This window comes from Leucoraja erinacea, chromosome 17, assembly GCF_028641065.1.
Source record: "Leucoraja erinacea ecotype New England chromosome 17, Leri_hhj_1, whole genome shotgun sequence".
NCBI classification, from domain to species: Eukaryota; Metazoa; Chordata; class Chondrichthyes; order Rajiformes; family Rajidae; genus Leucoraja; species Leucoraja erinaceus.
The window spans coordinates 27047007-27067531 of NC_073393.1; the positions used below are offsets into that span (position 1 = coordinate 27047007).

General features: G+C 39.9%; 1 protein-coding gene across 6 annotated transcripts in view; it reads right to left on the minus strand.

Moving 5' to 3' along the window:
* wwox (WW domain containing oxidoreductase) overlaps positions 1-20525 on the minus strand; it is a 977325-nt gene that overhangs the window by 807448 nt on the left and 149352 nt on the right. The gene's annotated exons all lie outside the window — the stretch shown is intronic.

Here is a 20525-nt window from a genome sequence, read left to right on the forward strand (position 1 = left end):
TTGGTTCTAAAATGCTTGCAAAATGTGTCTATTGGTTCTAAAATGCTTGCAAAATGTGTCTATTGGTTCTAAAATGCTTGCAAAAAGTGTCTCTATTGGTTCTAAAATGCTTGCAAAATGTGTCTATTGGTTCTAAAATGCTTGCAAAAAGTGTCTCTATTGTTTCTAAGGCTTAAAATGTTTGCAAAAAGTCTCTATTGATTCTAAAATGCTTGCAAAAAGTGCCTATTGGTTCTAAAATGGTTTCAAAAAGTGTCTATTGGTTCTAAAATGCTTGCAAAAAGTATGTATTGGTTCTAAAATGCTTGCAAAAGGTGTCTATATTGGTTCTAAAATGCAAAAACTGTCTCTATTGGTTCTAAAATGCTTGCAAAAAGTGTCTCTATTTGTTTGAAAATGCTTGCAACAGATTGCGGAAGGAATAATCGTGAATAAACGTTTTATTAAATCAGGACTGTTTAATGCAAAATTGCCACTCATTCCGTGACTTCCGCTTAGTGGAGAGGTGGCGCTGAGTGCGTCATTTCCACTCAGTGGAGAAGCGGCACTGAATGCCTCATTTCCGCTCAGTGGAGACATGGTGCTGTGGCTTTTGAAAGGAATGTGGCTTTTGAGGTGTGGCTGTTGAAATAAACGTGGCTTTTGAAGAATGGCTTTTGAAATAAATGTGGCTTTTGAGGTGTGGCTGTTGAAATAAACATGGCTGGTGAAATAAACGTGGCTTTTGAAACGTAGCTTTTGAAATGTGGCTTTTGAGGTTTGGCTTTTGACATAAATGTGGCTTTTGAAAGAAATGTGGCTTTTGAAAGAAATGTGGCTTTGGAAATAAATGTGCTTTTTGAAATGTGGCTTTTGAAAGAAATGTGGCTTTTGAGGTGTGGCTTTTGAAATGAATGTGGCTCTTGAAAGGAATGTGACTTGAGGTCTGGCTTTTGAGGTGTGGCTTTTGAAATGTGGCTTTTGAAGGAAATGTGGCTTGAAGGAAATGTGGCTCTTGAAAGAAATGTGGCTTTGGAAATGTGGCTTTTGAAATTAAAGTGCTTTTTGAAATGTGGCTTTTGAAATAAATGTGGCTCTTAAAATAGAATAGTTTCTTTATTGTCATTGTAACATGAACCATGTACAACAAAATTAAAAAATGTCAGCCAGTCAGTGCACCATTCAAACATTTCTTGAGGTGGCTTTTGAAATGTTGCTCTTGAAATAAATGTGGCTCTTGAGGTGTGGATTTTGAAATAAATATGGCTTTGGAAATGTAGCATTTGAAATAAATGTGACTTGAAATGGCTTTTCAAATAAATGTAGCTTTTGAAATGTGGCTTTTGAAATAAATGTAGCTTTTGAAATGTGCTATTGAAATAAATGTGGCTTTTGAAATGAACATGACTTTTGAAATGTGGCTTTTGAGGTGTGGCTTTTGAAATGTGGCGTTTGAAGGAAATGTGGCTTGAAATAAATGTGGCTTTTGAGGTGTGGCTTTTGGGATAAATGTGGCTTTTGAAAGAAATGGGGCTTTGGAAATATGGCTTTTGAAATAAATGTGCTTGTTGAAATGTGGCTTTTGAAATAAATGTGGCTTTTGAAATGTGGCTTTTGAAATAAATATGGCTTTTGAAATGTGAATTTTGAAAGAAATGTGGCTTTTGAGGTGTGGCTTTTGAAATAAATATGGCTTTGGAAATGTAAATTTTGAAATGTGGCTTTGGAAATGCCGCTCTTGAAATGAATGTGGCTTTTGAAAGAAATGTGGCTTTTGAGGTGTGGCTTGAAATAAATGTGGCTTTTGAGGTGTGGCTTTTGAAAGAAATGTGGCTTTTGAAAGAAATGTGGCTTTCGAGGTTTTAGCTTTTGAAATAAATGTGGCTTTTGAAATGTAGCTTTTGAAATGTGGCTTTTGAAAGAAATTTGGCTTTTGAAATGTGGATTGAATTATAATAAATGTGGCTTTTGAAATGAATGTGGCTTCTGAAATGTGGCTTTTGAAATGTGGCTTTTGAAATGAATGTGGCTTGTGAAATAATGTGGCTTGTGAAATAATGTGGCTTGTGAAATGAATGTGGCTTTTGAAATGAATGTGGCCACCAGACAGAGCCGTCGGAGGTGAGAGTGGGAGGTGTGAGCGGTGCCTGGGGGGGGACGGTGCTGGGACCAGTGCCGTGTCTCACCTATCACACCATCTGCAGGGAATGTGAATGCGGGTAAGGCAGCATCTATAGAGCAGTAGACAAAAATGCTGGAGAAATGCTTGAGTGTGACGAAGGGTCAAACTCAGACATAGATGCTGCTTCACCCACTGAGTTTTTCCAGCATTTTTGTCAACATTGCCATTTTAAATAGGCTTAAGCCAATTAAAATGATCGTTCTTTACTGGGAACCCGCTGACAGAAAGCTATTCTTATTGGTGAGTGTGGAGGAGTGGTACTTTATTTATCTATTTATTTATTTAAAATTTAGCGTGAGAACTTCTGTCATCAGCGTGAGAGCGTGAGAATTTTGTCAAATGCGTGAGTCTCACGCTCAATGCATGAGAGTTGGCAGCCCTGACCACAGTCAGACCACTGGAAAGGTCTAATTTTCAAGATGGCTGCCAAATCCTTAAAATACCCATTATTCCTTCATTATTAATTATAGACAAATAATCTTGGTGCCTAACCCATGTTTTGGGGTTCTAGAAATTCAATTAGCATATTTAAATTATAGTAAAGTGAGTATATAATTGTGAAATCCAAGCTTGTGGCCCAATATGGCCGCCAATCTATGAAAACGCCCATTGCTACTTCATCCTTCATCATAGACGTAATTTTGGTGTCTAACCCCATGTTTTGGGGATCTAGGAATCCAATTAGCAGATTTAAAATATAGTGAAGTGATTACATTACAAAGTGATTACAAAACCAATAATACTTATTTCTGAAAAATAACTTTGATCCGCACGAGATTTCCAAATACTCTTCCTCCTGTAAAGGCTGATTATGTGGATTCTCACAATTCTCGTCTTGACATGGTCCCCAAGCGGGCGTGCATGTTAGTTCGTATCTTCTGCAACTACACCATCTTGTTCAGCAGGCAGTTGTGCAACTACAGTGGACCATCTGCAGGAGGTTTTCTGGGGCAGCACCTTTTCTGACCATCTGCAGGAGGTTTTCTGGGGCAGCACCTTTGTTGGTCATAACTGGCACAAACCGGTTGCCCTCCAGTTACCATCCCCAATCCACAGCATTCATGTCACTCTCGTTGCCAATCCACACCATGATCTGGTAATACACTCTAAGGCAATGATATTTCGTCAAGGACTCAGTAGGAGAGAGACGTTCTGGGGTAACAAATGACTTGGCGTAAACGATTTGCTTGCTAAGAAGGTTGTAGCACAAAGAAGCAAGTGAATCGGTACTCTTTCCACCAAACATAACTGTCATCACCTTGCTCCCAAGGTCCTCTATGACATTGTTTGTTTGATTTGGAAGCAGAAACGCATTAGCACAGGTCTGGATGGTCGACATTGCAAACTCGTACGCAGACTTTATTCGCAAGTTTCCGAAACGTTGACTTTTTGTTAACACTAAAAATGCGCAAAGTTGTATCACATCCTGTGAAAGTGTGAATAAACAGCATCTGAGAACACAAATCACAACCCAGGACTTGTTTCATCTCGATGATGTCGTACACCTTAGGAACCTTGTCGGAGTGAAAACAGTCGCTGATGCGTATTGCCTTTGATGGTATTGTCTTTGCTATAACCATCAAAAACTACGGTTGTTTTACTATAATGGCATATGGTGAAGTCTGCGTATGAGTTTGCAATGTCACCATAGCTGTTACCCCTTTTCCATGGTAAGCGATGAAGCAGGGAGCCACCGTCAAGGACATAATGTTCAGTTGGTGGGATCGAATCAACGACAGTTTTGTTTGATTCCTTGCTTGAAAACTCAGCAACTGCATGTGCTGGTTGGGGCTTTACGAAAGATTTATTTGGCTTCAAATAGGCATGTAGGGAATGGGCTTCGCTCATAGCTTATTACATCTTCCAGTGAAAGATATCCGGTTTTGGACACAAATAAAAATCGTTGGAACAGCAGACCAGGATCAATGGTTCGGCCTTGAGCAATTTTGATGTTGGACTCATCTGCAAGGGTTTTTGCACGGTCTTTCTGTTTGAACGAGATCCCAAAAGCTGGTTTTCCAACCATTTTTTTCAACGATCTCGTGCCCAACATTCTCGGACCCATGCACATTCACATCCTCTTTGGCTACCACACCAGTAACAATGTTTCTCAGAGATGGGTCTGAAGAGAATGGCTTGTAAGTGGAAAGTTTTTCCTTGATTTTTTCCAAGTCAGAGTGATCTCGTTTCATCCTTGCTTCTGTTGATTCTCGGTGTTGATCGCTGGTCGTGTAGGTGAGATCATTGAATTCTTGCATGGCGTTGTTGTACTCAGATGTGATGGGTGTGGACGGTTTACAACACGCGCATTTCTTTGGTCATTCCACTTCCATGAGTCAATCCTGTACTACTCTTCAAGGACCGCATCAATGTCTGCTCGATGACAAGGTCAGAGTTAATGCCTGCCCAGAACTGGTTGTTCCGGCAGATCACATGGAAACCCTTGGAAAATTTGACATATACATCAGGATGTCTGTTCTCGAGTTGACACATTTCTTAGATATAGAAATATGCAGACTTCAGATAGTTGTAATGCCCAGCGGCGGCAAATATTGGCAGGCAGTCTGACATTGCGCGCAAGTGCAGCATCAATATTCCTGTGCAATCCGCTTTGATCAAATGTCGGGCAGTCTGCAGCATTCTCTGATAGTTTATCCACAGTTGACTGTTTTTTGACCTTGTGCTAAGTTCTGTCTTCTGTGAGTCAATCTTTTCTTTGATTTGGGTTAACATGTCCGATACTACAGCACTCTCAAAAGTCGTTTCTTTCTCCACCAAGGATGAGTCCATTTCTCCCACCTGGCCTACCAATGACTGGAACTGTGGGTCACCCTTCAGCAGATCCGACACAACCAGGTGATTGAGACATCTGTCCACCAGCAGATGTCCACGGAAAGCTCTTTGCACTGCTTTTCCAGTCATCATATGCTGGATGGCATTTTTACCATAGACAACTTCCATAATGTTCCTGAGTCCTGTGCCTTGCATCAGTGTTTCTATTGCAAAAAGTAGGTTCATGAATGTGTGAAAACATCCAAGCATCAAGACAATGTTTTCAAGTGACTACTCTGTGGTGCATCCATGATGATCTCTGCAGCTTTCCAATACAGGGGCTGATCGAACGTAATAATTGGTGGAGCATGGTGTTTGATAGCGAGATCGCAAATTAAATCCACGTGGATTGGATGCATGTCTTGTCCCCAGGGTACATGTCAATCATAGGCAAGAAGACAATTGATGATTGGCCTGGGTATTTCCAATCCTTGATGAATGTTGTGCATCATTCCCTGCCACCCAGGGATTTCATGTTTGAAGTTTAGTGAGAGCTCCCACAATACATCAATTGTCCTAACACTGTTGACCAATGCTGGGAGTTGTTCGATGGTGGCAATTTTGGCGCACATGGTTCGCAAAGCGATGTTCGATGATGGGAATTTTACTTTGCACTAAAAAAAACAGGTTGGTAACGTTTTTCCTTGGAATAACACGAGCCTACTTACGCCCTGGGGTGAGTGCTGCTATGATTCCCATTCCATGGAAAACACCACTGCCATCGATAGCAAGGATATTGTGGTCAACATTGTCCCCGGCGAAAAGAAGTGCCATGTCCAGCAAATCAATGCCATCTGCTAACATATCTGGAGGAACTAAATACGCTGCAGTCTTTTCAAAACGCAAGACTTCTTTATAAGAACTAAATCCCATTTCATGAAGGGTATCAACGAGGAATTGTGACTGATACAAATGATGTGCCTGCACTGCAAGGCCAACTTGTAAGGGAGCTACAATGGCACAAGCATATTAAGAGCATATTTCAAATTCACAACATGGGCATAGTTATACTGTAGTTCCTGTTACTTGATTTTCATGAGTGATGTTTGTTTTTATGAGGCAGACCTATAATTGCACTGGAAAATATTCCTTTTTATGCTAATATTACACATAAAATGGATCTTGAACGCCATTTTGAAAATTAGACCTTTCCAGTGGTCTGCCTGTGGTAGACGTTTGGTATGTTATTAAGCAAATCTGATACTACAAAAAAACGTTGAGAAACCTTTTGTAGCAATTCTTTTTAGGGTAAGGTGGTTTTTTGTCATATACGCAGCCGCCTATAAACCCAGTCCGTTTTTTCCAGTTATAATTAAGTGAGAATTTTACTCCATTTCCATTGCTTCCGCACTGTTTTAAACACCAACAGTAAGCTTTGCTTTCAATTCAATTTTACCAGACACCAGCACTTATTGAGTTAATTTGTTTCCTTCCCATTGATTTTATCTAAGTATCAATGGAAGAAAGCTGGAGAGGCTAAAATACATCTCATTCAATCGATTTAATGCACGAAAATATTATTTTTCTTTCAATAGATAATGAAGGAGGTTAATGATGCACAGAACTGGCAAAATAAGAGTTACTCTGCACAACATGACTGCTGGATTCAGTACCTAAATGGGACAGACATGCTTCAGTAAACAGTAAAGGCACTTAAATAAACTTTATTCAATCCAAGGTCTAAATGCAAGCAGCAATACATTTGTGATTATACAAATAATGTATGTGTCATGCACAAAGAAATATGTACTTCATATATACCAAGTTTAAACATGGAAATTATGTTCCAATTGTTGCCTATAAATTTCAGAATAGGGCAATTGTCTTGCAAAAACTGGAATGTATTTGAAGTATACATCTTTGTGCACATGAACCACACTTGCTGAACTTCAGCATTGCAAAAATATATAAATTCGAGTCAAGAATAATAACAAAGGTGCGATCCATTTTCATGAAAATCATTTATTTTGTTTTCATGGAAGATATTTTGAAATGCAAAATGATCAATAGTCAATCAATGTCTTACAAATGTGAATAGTTATTGATTAGAACTTAATTAGAACGTTACAGCAAATGCATGGCAAGATACGAGCAACAAAGAAAGAACAGTTAGTTTAGGAGCACAGTTGGCAAGAGCAAAGCCCAGGATGATGCTGAAATCCAAAATACCAAGAAGTTTCCATGTTTCTTGGAAAACTGGTGATAAAACTAAGCAGTTTATTTCCTGGCAGCTAATCTGATTGATCACTGATCGGATGCCACATATTTAAAAATATGGTTATTTATTCTAGTGTATTGCAAAGTAACCACAACAGATTTGTACCACAACAAAAGAATTGATTGCACACCACAAAGTGAAAAAGAAACCAGAGTAGTTTATCAGCCTGAACTGAACCATGGGACTTTACTTTAACCAGACTCAACTATAATTTATAATTATCTTAATAGCAGCAGCTGCTTAATGTTTGTACTCATGAACAGTTACTGTATCTTGCAGAGCTATTGAACAAATAACTATAAGCTGTGGTCAAAGTGGAAACTATTCCCTTTGCTTCCAAAATTTGTGAGAAAATTACAGTCCGAAACAGGCTAAATTGCTTGCAGTGTAATTTTACGAAAGTAATCTTGTAGGTCACTCCCAAATTTGTATAGTTTATAGGGTGTATTGGCAATGCAGCAGGAAAACAGGCCCCTCGGCCCATTGAGTCCATTCCAACCATCAATCACCTATTCACAATAGTTCAATATTATTGCACTTTCGCATCCGCTCCCTATACACTCGGGGAAATTTTTCAGAAACCATTTAAACTACAAACCAACACATCTTTCGGATGTGGGAGGAAACCAGAGCACCTGGTGGAAACCTACACGGTCACAGGGAGAATGTGCAAACTCCACACAAACAGCAACCGGGGTCAGGATCAAATCCAGGTGTCTGGCAATGTGAAGCAGAGTCTCTACCAGCTGTGCCACTGTGTCATTTTATTAATTTTTGTGTTTTGATTTATCATCAGGTGACCTGCTGCAAGGGTAGGTAAATTGCAGTGATCTGCCTGAAGGCTGGCATTGATGTACGCTAAGTGCAGCCTCTCGAAGCGTTTCATCGTGGTGGATGCCGAGCCACTAGACAGTAGTCATGAATGCACATTGCTTTGTTTTTCTTTGGCTCTGGGATAACAGTGCTGATCTTAAAATAAATCGGAAACCTCAGATTAGAGCAGGGAAAGGTTAAAGATGTCCAAATACTCCTGCCAGCTTGTCCAAGCAGGTGCTGTGTCTTGTTGTGGATTAATTCTGCGGAAGGCCGATCAAATGTCTGCAATGGTGACCCTGGGTACAGGTGGGCCCAACGCTCTCAGGCTGAGTGACGTAATTCAAATGACATTCTGTTCAAAGTAAGCATGGAATACATTGAGCACATCAGGGAATAACACGTTGTTGCCAGCGATTCCGCGAACTTCCCTTTGTGGCCCATTATGGCATGCTAGCCTCGCCAAAGTCAACAGGTGTCTGTGTCGTTGGTCTAGGACTCTAGCTTGGTAGGAATTGCCTCTTGGCATTTCTGATGGTTTCGCGAAGATTGTACCTTGATTACCTGTACAGATTGGGAATGCCACAAGAGTTTATCTTCACTAGGGAGTGGAGCTCATGGTTCATCCATGGTTTCTGGTTGAGAAACACTCAGATTGACAACTTTGGCATGCCACCCTCTGCACACTTACTGATGAAATATGTTACAGCTGTGGTGTACTCATGTAGGCTGCTTGCCGAGTCCTTGACTCAAAGTAGTCACATACTGAAGATACACAAAAAACTGCAGTAACTCAGTGGGTCAGACAACATCTCTGGAGAAACGGAATAGATGACATTTTGGGTTGAGAATCGTTTTCAGTTGGAGAGTCAGGGAAAGGGAAACAAGAAGGTAGAACATAGGTAGAAAAAGGGAAGAGGTCCTTAAAGGAGAATTTAGGGAGTTAGGAAGAGAGTTAAGGAAAAGGACCGCAAAGGTAACAATCTCAGAATTACTGCCTGTGCCACGCGACAGTGAGAGTAGGAATGGAGCGAGGTTGAGGATAAATGCGTGGCTAAAGGACTGGTGCAGTGGGCAGGGAATCAAGTTTCTGGATCATTGGGGAAGGTGTGACCTGTACAAAAAGGACGGGTTGTACTTGAACAATTATTCAATATTCAGGAGGGATAGAAAGGAAAAGGAGGTGGGGTAGCGTTGCTGGTTAGAGAGGAGATTAACGCAACAGAAAGGAAGGACATTAGCTTGGAGGATGTGGAGTCAATATGGGTAGAGCTGCGAAACACTAAGGGGCAGAAAACGCTAGTGGGGGTTGTGTACAGGCCACCTAACAGTAGTAGTGGAGTTGGGGATGGCATCAAACAAGAAATTAGAAATGCGTGCAACAAAGGTAAAACAGTTATAATGGGTGACTGTAATCTACATATAGATTGGGTGAATTGGCAGGGGTGCTGAGGAAGAGCATTTCTTGGAATGTATGCGGGATAGTTTTCTAAACCAACATGTGGAGGAACCAACGAGAGAGCAGGCTATTCTAGACTGGGTATTGAGTAATGAGGAAGGCTTAGTTAGCAGTCTTGTTGTGCATGGCCCCTTGGGCAAGAGTGACCATAATATGGTTGAGTTCTTCATTAGGATGGAGAGTGACATTGTTAATTCAAAAACAAGGGTCCTGAACTTAAAGAAAGTAACTTTGAGGGTATGATACGTGAATTGGCCAAGATAGACTGGCAATTGATTCTTAAAGGGTTGATGGTGGATATGAAATGGAAGGCATTTAAAGGCTGCATGGATGAACTACAACAATTGTTCATCCCAGTTTGGCAAAAGAATAAATCAGGGAAGGTAGTGCATCCGTGCATAACAAGGGAAATCAGGGATAGTATCAAAACAAAAGATGAAGCATACAAATTAGCCAGAAAAGCAGCCTACCAGAGGACTGGGAGAAATTCAGAGTCCAGCAGAGGAGGACAAAGGGCTTAATTAGAAAAGGGAAAATAGATTATGAAAGAAAACTGGCAGGGGACATAAAAACTGACTGCAAAAGTTTTTATAGATATGTGAAGAGAAAAAGATTAGTTAAAACAAATGTAGGTCCCTTGCAGTCAGAAACAGGTGAATTGATCATGGGGAACAAGGGCATGGCAGACCAATTGAATAACTACTTAATTAATCTGCCGGAAATAGCAGGGGACCGGGGGTCAAATAAGAGGGAGGAACTGAGTGAAATCCAGGTTAGCCGGGAAGCGGTGTTAGGTTAATTTGAATGGATTAAAGGCCGATAAATCCCCAGGGCCAGATAGGCTGCATCCCAGAGTACTTAAGGAAGTAGCCCCAGAAATAGTGGATGCATTAGTGATAATTTTTCAATACTCTTTAGATTCTGGAGTAGTACCTGAGGATTGGAGGGTAGCTAATGTAACCCCACTTTTTAAAAAGGGAGGGAGAGAGAAAACGGGGAATTACAGACCAATTAGTATAACATCAGTAGTGGGGAAACTGCTAGAGTCAGTTATTAAAGATGGGATAGCAGCACATTTGGAAAGTGGTGAAATCATTGGACAAAGTCAGCATGGATTTATGAAAGGTAAATCATGTCTGACGAATCTTATAGAATTTTTCGAGGAGGTAACTAGTAGAGTGGATAAGGGAGAATCAGTGCATGTGTTATATCTGGACTTTCAGAAGTCTTTCGACAAGGTCCCACATAAGAGATTAGTATACAAACTTAAAGCACACGGTATTGGTGGTTCAGTATTGATGTGGATAGAGAACTGGCTGGCAGACAGGAAGCAAAGAGTAGGAGTTAACGGGTCCTTTTCAGAATGGCAGGCAGTGACTAGTGGGGTACCGAAAGGCTCAGTGCTGGGACCCCAGCTATTTACAATATATACTAATGATTTGGACGAGGGAATTGAATGCAACATCTCCAAGTTTGCAGATGACACGAAGCTGGGGGGCAGTGTTAGCTGTGAGGAGGATGCTAGGAGGTTGCAAGATGACTTGGATAGGCTGGGTGAGTGGGCAAATGCATGGCAGATGCAGTATAATGTGGATAAATGCGAGGTTATTCACTTTGGTGGCAAAAACAGGAAAGTAGAATGTTATCTGAATGGTGGCCGATTAGGAAAAGGGGAGATGCAACGAGACCTGGGTGTCATGGTACACCAGTCATTGAAAGTCGGCATGCAAGTGCAGCAGGCAGTGAAGAAAGCGAATGGTATGTTAGCATTCATAGCAAAAGGATTTGAGTATAGGAGCAGGAAGGTTCTACTGCAGTTGTACAGGGTCTTGGTGAGACCACACTTGGAGTATTGCGAACAGTTTTGGTCTCCTAATCTGAGGAAGGACATTCTTGCCATTGAGGGAGTACAGAGAAGGTTCACCAGACTGATTCCTGGGATGTCAGGACTTTCATATGAAGAAACACTGGATAGTCTCGGCTTGTACTCGCAAGAATTTAGAAGATTGAGGGGGGATCTTATAGAAACAAACAAAATTCTTAAGGGGTTGGACAGGCTAGATGCAGGAAGATTGTTCCCGATATTGGGGAAGTCCAGAACAAGGGGTCACAGTTTAAGGATAAAGGGGCAATCTTTTAGGACTGAGATGAGAAAAAAAATTTTACACAGAGAGTGGTGAATCTCAGGAATTCTCTGCCACAGAATGTAGTTGAGGCCAGTTCATTGGCTATATTTAAGAGGGAGTTAGATGTGGTCCTTTTGGCTAAAGGGATCAGGGGGTATGGAGAGAAGGCAGGTACAGGATACTGAGTTGGATGATCAGCCATGATCATATTGAATGGCGGTGCAGGCTCGAAGGGCCGAATGGCCTACTCCTGCACCTATTTTCTATGTTTCTATGTTTCTAAGAGATGTAGATGGTGCTGCAGAGAGATATAGAACAAATGAATGAAAGATGCAAAAAAGTAACAATAATAAGGGAAACAGGTCATTAGGTGAAAACTAGTAGAGGCAATGAGACAGGGGGAAATACAAGGGTTACGGAGGATTAATATGTTGTATGCGATGGCTGATGGGGTGAAAAGTAAGAACTAGGGGGACTCATAGGACCTCATCTGTTTCTTTAGACCAGCACTGTGTGGCTGTCTGTCTCTCTTGGAATTAATTTATTAACAATTCATTTTTCATGTGGCTGCCATCAATTCTTCACTACATAGTTCAAGAAAGGAGAAGTTTATTTTGTCTGAAGAACAAAAGGTAGGTTACATTCGATTAGATTAGAACTGCTTAATCCCTTTAGGTCTCATGAATGATAATTAGTCTGCATTAAATGCCATTTGCTCGTCAACAGCCTACCTTTGGAATTTAGCCAGCTAAGTCCCTCCCTTTATATTTACAAACATAAACATACTTAGTTTCTGCTTAAATATTACTTATTTTAAATATAGTTATTGTTGTAATGTGAACAATTTGCATACAGCAGGATTACAGAAACAACAATGTGATCATGATGAGGTGATCAGATTTGTTTCTGACGATATTTGACAGATACATTTTCAAATCACAGTGGGTAAATTTGGATTTCTAAATGGCTGGCAAAGTGATCCATGGACTTGAGCTCAGAACCTCAACAGCTATCAAATTCAGGTAATTAAATAATTGGCATTATTAATATGCAATATAGTATCTTCAATGGTGACCACAAAACTAGTGGATTGTCATAAGATCCATCCATCTCACTCATGTCAACGACAGAAGGAAACTGAAGGAAACAAAGTATGAAGAAGTCACCAATCCATGTTCTCCCAAGATGTGGCTTGAACCACTGAGTTACTCCAGCACTTTGGTTTCTTTTTTTATAAGCCAGCATCTGCAGATCCTTGTGTCTGCCATCATCATTTGGTGTGCTCTACATGCACCTCCACCCACAATAATTTAGTTGACTATTTACTGCCCTTTGCTATGATTTAACAAACTTATTGATTATGATGAACTATTCTGCTTCATTCCCAGCCCGTGAAAATACTTTTATAAGGTTTGAGGAGAAAGATATTAAAGCAATTTGAGGGGCAGCTTTTTCCACTGAGGGTGGTGCGTACTTCGATCAAGCTGCCAGAGGAAGTGATAGAGGTGGGTACAATTACATAATTTAAGCATCACTTGGACATGGATATGGATATGGAAGGTTTGGAGGGATATGGGCCAGGTGCAGACAAATGGGACTAGCTTGGTTTGACAACTTGGCCAGCATGTACGATTTGGGCTAAAGGGCCTGTTTCCGCGCTGCAGAGTTTTATGACTCTACATAGTTTATGGTGGCTTCTCTGCAGCATCTTCTCAAGCCTGTTTGGGGATAGAAAAAAATGCAGATTTTGTCAATGATGCCCACATTCCTATCGCTATTTTTTTTAAAGCTATTTTTCCTTTAGTTTCAGATTTCCTGGGTTGACCACAATATTCTAACTTCAATGCAACCACCATTATTTTCAATATTTATAATTGCACTATGTAAATCTATATATGACACTGAGGATCATGCATGGCTTTTTAAAAGCCTTGCCAATTGATCCTGCCACCTTCAAGGGCATTCACGACCTCTGCCGAGGTTGCCTTTGACTCATACTCGCAGCATGGTCGCCACGAGGTCTTAGGAGGTCGTAGGAGGTCTTCCTCGTGCTCGTGAGTGGTCTCTGTGTACTCTTGGCATCAAGTAGGTTGCGGCGTTTTTTTCTAGCCTGATAAAAAATGACCACGAGTAAAAAAAAGATCGGCATGGAAAAAATCAATACTTTTTACTCCTAGGTAAGTCGTAGTAGGTCGTGATGCTAGTCGTAGGTAGTCGTAGGTGGTCGGAAGCAGTCGAAGGTAATAGCTCCGGTGTGGAAAAAAGGTCAGTAGAAAAAAAAGGTTATTTAAACCGCAGAACATCACCTCTTTAACTCCAAGGCATATTCATTCATAGCTGGAGAGTTTTTTGGAGAGGAGACTTGTGTTTTAGAGATGGCACCAAAAAGGCAGCAGCGCAGGGGGAGGGCACAACCCAAAAAAAAAACGGCCATGCAGTTGTTGCCCACCCAAGAGGAGGAGTAGAAGAAGGTGATGCCACAGGAGGTGATAGTGCAGGAGGAGGTAGCCCTGCATGAGAGACCCCTGGAGGAGGAGACCAGGGTGGTAGTATATGACCCCACCACCACCCCATCCTTCACTGCCTCATTTGAAGGCAGCAAAGCAGCCCTTTCTCCAGTGTCTGACACAGCATCAGAGGCAGATGCCCCATTGGTGGCAAGGGAGGGCTGGAGGAAGGTTATGCCCTACACCTTCACCAGGCAGCAGTAGGGGGACCTTGAGGAATGGTTCCAGCAGAATGCCATCCTGTACGAAAAGGAAAATGAGGGGTACAGGGACAAGGACACGAATGGCATGCTTGCCATCCACTGCCCCACATGTGTGCTTAAAGTTCCATTTTTGTCAAAGCCCAGCGCCACTCTATTCCAGTCATCTGGTATACCGGGACAGTCAATCACATCATCTCCATTCACCCATTGAGTCCTCTTATTGTGCTTCCTCTTCACCCTTGCTCTACCCCTTCTACCTTTCTGGACTGCTGAACCAAAAGTGCTACTGCAAACAGCAGTAAAACGTACATGGTCGAAGCCAGTCTTCAACATAGTCGAAGGAGGTCGAAGGAGGTCTTCTTCATAGTCGTGGGAGGTCTTCAACATAGTCGTAGGAGGCCGTAGACATAGTCATGGAAGGTCGTAGGAGGTCGTACACATAGTCGTGGAAGGTCGTAGGAGGTCATAGGTTACCGCGACCTTGATTTTTTTTTTAGGTCGTTTAAGGTCGTCAGAGGTGGCAAATTAGGTTGTGAAAGTGGGACGGGGCTTAAGGATGCCAATTTTTCAACATACCTAGTTCACTTCACAAACAAAATTAAGATTTCCTTATGCTACTTAAACTTTATATTTTATTTGATTTTATTTAATTCAACCAGGCCATAAGTTTAGTTTATAATGTCAGTATTCCCAGCATCACACAAAAAAGCAAATATACTTTAACGTTAAATATTAAGATGGGTGACAATTTTAAATCAGTTCAAATTCTTCTCAATGACAATTGGCTCGTAGCTATATTAGCTTCACTCTCTAACCCTCACAATTTGGAGAATGAAGGAGACAGAGTGACACACCGAGACAGAGAGACAGGGAGAGACACCGAGACAGGGAGAGATTTGGAATGGCAGCATCTTGAAATATTTTTCTGTATATTTTTGCATAATCCAAGCAAATACAGCAAGAAAATCTCATCCTTACAATTAAAATCCATGCAAAGATCTGGTGCTATGTTTTTGCAAGAAAATATTGTCTACCATTAAATAAAAACTCAAAGAAAAATTAAATCATGTTTGTAAATAAGATCTGTGGACTTCAACCCATTGGAAATTTATAGTCCAGCAATGAAGTTGCAATGACCATGCACCATGCACAATGATGGACTTTTTGTTAATATAAATGAACATCCTTCTGACTGCAGGAAGATTTAAGCAGCGTTGAACTTCACTTTAGAACTGGAAGATGTAAATTTGTGGTGGATGATCTGAAATGTTGGCAATTAGTACACCAATAAATCTCAATGAATAATTAGAAGAACAAAAAAATCTGCAAATCCCTGGAGGAGATTGAGAAGCAGTGATATATGCATAAAAGAACAGTCCAACCTCAATCAACAGTAAAAGAATATGCAGAACACGGCATTTTGAATATTCTGATTTAATCTCTGTACTAAGCAATATGTACAAAATAATGAGAATAGAGTCATAATTAATTAACAGTTAGAAAGTGTTAACTATTTTTTTTTCCGAAAAGTTCATAAAGACACTTAAAAATGAAGAAAACCATTTGCCAGATCCGAATTCTGCTACTCAGAGAATTCCTGCAGCACCCCAAACCATGCAATTGTTTCTTAAATGATTACTTCGTTCAGATCTGGAAATCATCAGTGTTAATCACTCTCTGCAATAAAGTACCATCTGCTATCAATCCTAAAATCATCTTTTACCACTTTGAACCCAATGCCTCCTTGTTTTACAGTTTAATTTGAAGTAGTATTTCACTGACCTTTTCCATTCCATTAACTACCTTTATATACCTCTATAAAATCTGAATCTCAGACATCATTTTTTTTTCAGACTGAAAACCCCAATCTTCCCTCATAATTCAAGCCTCTGGCAGAAGGGATCAAACACAAAGTTCTCATGTGCACTCCCTTTAGTTCTTGAGCCTACTTATTGTTCCTTCGTACCCAGAAATATTCAAGCTACAATCTAACCAAGGACTGGACAGTATATTACAACTCTTCAGCTTGTTATAAGCCGAGAAGGAGAAATTTTAATGGGGAGGTGCGGATGCAAGTTTTTTTTTACTAGAGAGCATTGGAAGCCTAGAATGCATTGCCAGTGGTAGTGGTGGAGACATATAGGATAGTGGTTTTTAAGCGACTATTAGATAGGCACATGAAAGTGCAAGGAATGGGCATATGGTTCATGTACTGGCAAATGAGATCAGTTTAACTCGGCATCATGTTTGGCATAAACATTGTGGGCCGAAGGTCCCGTTCCTGTGCAGTACCATTCTATGTTCTATATATCGTGTTTTACATTTTTCAACATTAAATATTATCTGCTATCATTTTGCAAGATCACTGAATCTCTAATCTATGGCAGATTCCTTCTGCATCCTCATTTTGCCATCGTTGGAGATTTGTGTTTCTGATGAAGTTACACAGTAATGGGAGTAGTGGGGGTTTGGAACATTGACAGGGATGGTGGTGGTGGTGGGTGCAAGAGTGGTATTTAAGAAGCTTTAAGATATGTACATGGAAGTGTAGTATTAATCATGGTTGTAATTCCGCCAATTTATCAAACATTTTTTGGACTTAACTTCAAATCTGTTCAACTACTTGCCTTTCATACAGGAATTTCAGGAAATGCTATTTAAAAAAACTTAAATAGACACGAGTTTATGATTTTCTACAATTCACATTGATTGTTATTTTCTCAAAGAATTCAAGATTAATCATATTCATCCCATATTAAAGCCTTAGTTGATTTTGTCTTTCTGCTGTACAAATTATCTGCAAATCCAGTGACCAATCCCATTATTTTTCGAAAAATTGAAGGCCTGTAATCAACATTTTCTTTTCTAGCATTTACATGACAAGGTAGTGATGCCAAGAATGACTGTGAATTCAACTTTCTGATCCTATTGATCATAATGTTCAATGATTTACATATCTGCTCCATTGTTCTTGTCAATGATCAGTGAACAGGGTGGCACAGTGCCACTACTGATAGAGTTCCTGCCTCAGTGCGCCAGACACCCGGGTTCGAACCTGACCTCAGATGCCGTCTTTATGGAATTTGCTCATTATCCTTGTGACCGAATAGGTTTCTTCCAGGTGCTCCAGTTTCCTCCCACACCACAAAGACGTGCGGGTTTGTAGATCAATTGTCCTCTTTAAATTGTCCCTGGTTTGTAGGGGGTGGATGCAAAAATGGGATAACTTAAAACTAGTGTGATTGGGTGATCAATGATTTATGGGGATCCAGTGAGCTAAAAGGACCGTTTCCATGCTGTATCTTTCAACCAATCAAACATCAAACATTGGGATTTATTACACCTTGATCCTTGATTATGGTTTCATTCAATGTATAACCAAGTGATGAACCTTGGGATATTTTTGTTTACAAAAGGGTGCAAATAATGATAAATATATCTTTATTTGGGAGCATAATGCTGTCACTATAATGCATTTTCATTAAGAAGTTCACTCTAATACTATGGTAGAATAACAGCATAAAAATGGAGCCAACATTTACGGCAGCATTTCTCCCTGTTCAATGAGAGGCGATAAGCATGCCTGAGATCTTCTACATAAACCTGAGAAGTCTGATAGGGTCACATTTTAGTAACTCATCCAAATGTGCAACAAGTGTCTTTCAAGATTTTGCAGAAACTTAAATAAGAGTAAATCTAGGTCTTCATTACAGAATGGAGCTCAGTTGACAAGATTACACAGAAACTTGATTAACAGTAAAACGAGATATTGATTACCGAATAAAATGATTATCCGCATATCTAACTTCGTTGACAGCAGATACAAATCTTTGTTACAACAATGGGTGCTCAATATACTCAATGTGCTCAATACTGCACACTCAATGAAGATTCTGAAATTTGGGTGTTCACTGTTGCATTTGAAGTCTCTACTTTTAGGCTTTGTCTGCAGTTCCCTGTCACCACATCAGCACAATCCACATCCTTATTTACTAGTTATTGGACCTCACTATTCTTTCCCCTACAACAGTTCTCAAAAATCAAAAATGCAATGTTGACCCACAACTCCAAACACAAATTACAACTAATACCACCAAGCTATGGCATGTGAACGACAAATAATTGCACACAACCAAATTTCTCCTATTTAAGATTAAAAGATATACTGGCAGTTAAAGAGAAATTAAGAACATATTTGATTCATCTGACCCATCCGTTTTTGGCTTAAGAATGAAGTTAGACCTTAGCGTGTGAAAATTAAGACCAAATTGTGAATAACATGGCCCTTTTTCTTAACGAATCATTTATATAAGAGTTTGTGAGCAGAACAATGATCTGAGAATCCGATTTATCTATACTCGGAATAATAACTTGGATCATTACAGTTTCCCAAAAAAACAAACCAGCTTTCAAATTTACAAAAAATCAACTGCAGTAAACCACTCAGTTTAAAATTATAATTTTTAAACAAATTATTCAAAGTGTTTGCCATTCAAATTAATATCAGCAACAGCATTCAAATCATAAAATAACATCCAGTTTAGATTAATGCAATATGTTAATATATGGAGAACTTGTATTTCACTTTCATTAGAGACTTTATTCAACATTCTTAAATTTTAATATGGATGAAATTATTCACAGTATTTGCATAAAGTCACTGAAAGATTTCCAGATAACACTGATAATTTAAACCAGTAAATACACATGTTTAGTTCTTATTAAGATAGCAAGTCCCCAGCTTGTAAATTAATACATGAAATTTGGAAATTCTCTAAAATAATTGTTAACACAAGAATACCTACAGATAATTATTTTGAAAGAAAAATCCCAGAACTGAATGATATAGTCAAGTCTGAGTCACAAAACTGGTCTATCAAAACCACCTGCAGCTCTAAGAGCATGATTCATTGGCGAGAGAAATATCAAATAATTAATTGTTTAAGAAGGAACTGCAGATGCTGGAAAATCGAAGGTACACAAAAAAGAAACTCAGCGAGTGCAGCAGCATCTATGGAGCGAAGGAAATAGGCAACGTTTCGGGCCGAAGAAGAAGGGTTTCGGCCCAAAACGTTGCCTATTTCCTTCGCTCCATAGATGCTGCTGCATCCGCTGAGTTTCTCCAGCATTTTTGTGGACCTATCAAATAATTAAGTTAATTTTAACATCATGAACTCTTGTTCTACATATTAAAACTATTTCAAAGTTATTTACGTTTTTACATGTTTGTTCTCGCTTATTCATTTTCTGCATTATTAATTTGCAATATAGTATCTTCAATGGCAACTACAAAACTACTCTTCTGTCATATCCATCCATCTCACATGTCAATGACAGAAGGAAATTGAAGAAAAGATGAAGAGGGTCCCAACCTGAAATGTCACCTATCCATGTTCCCCCAAGATGCGATCTGACCCACTGAGTTACTCCAGCACTTTTTTTTTTGTAAGCCAGCATCTGCAGACCCTAGTGTCTGCCATCCTCATTTGGTGTGCTCTACGTGCACCTCCACCCACAATCATTTAGTTGACTCTTGACTATCCCTTTGCTATGATTTAACAAGCTACTTGATTATGATGAACTTTTCTGCTTCATTCCCTACGTGTGAAAATACTTTCATGAGGTGTGAGGGGAAAGATATTAAAGCGATCGAGGGGCAACTTTTTCCACTGAGGGTGGTGCATACTTTGAACGAACTGCCAGATGAAGTGGTGGAGGTGGGTACAATTACATCATTTAAAAATCACTTGGACATGGATATGGAAGGTTTGGAGGGATATGGGCCAGGTGCAGACAAATGGGACTAGCTTGGTTTGACAATTTGGCCAGCATGTACGATTTGGGCTAAAGGGCCTGTTTCCGTGCTGCAGAGTTTTATGACTCTACATAGTTTATGGTGGCTTCTCTGCAGCATCTTCTCAAGGCTTTTGGGGATGGAAAAAAATGCAGATTTTGCTAATGATGCCCACATTCCTATTGCTAATTTTTTTAAAGCTACTTTTCCTTTAGTTTCAGATTTCTTGAGTTGACCACAATATTCCAACTTCAATGTAACCACCATTTTTTTCAATATTTATCATTCCACTGTGTAATTCTATATGTGATGCTGAGGATCATGTATGCCTTTTAAAAAACCTTTCCAATTGATCCTGCCACCTTCAAGAGATGAGCATCTGTGTCATTTGTATACAAATGTGAAGTAATTT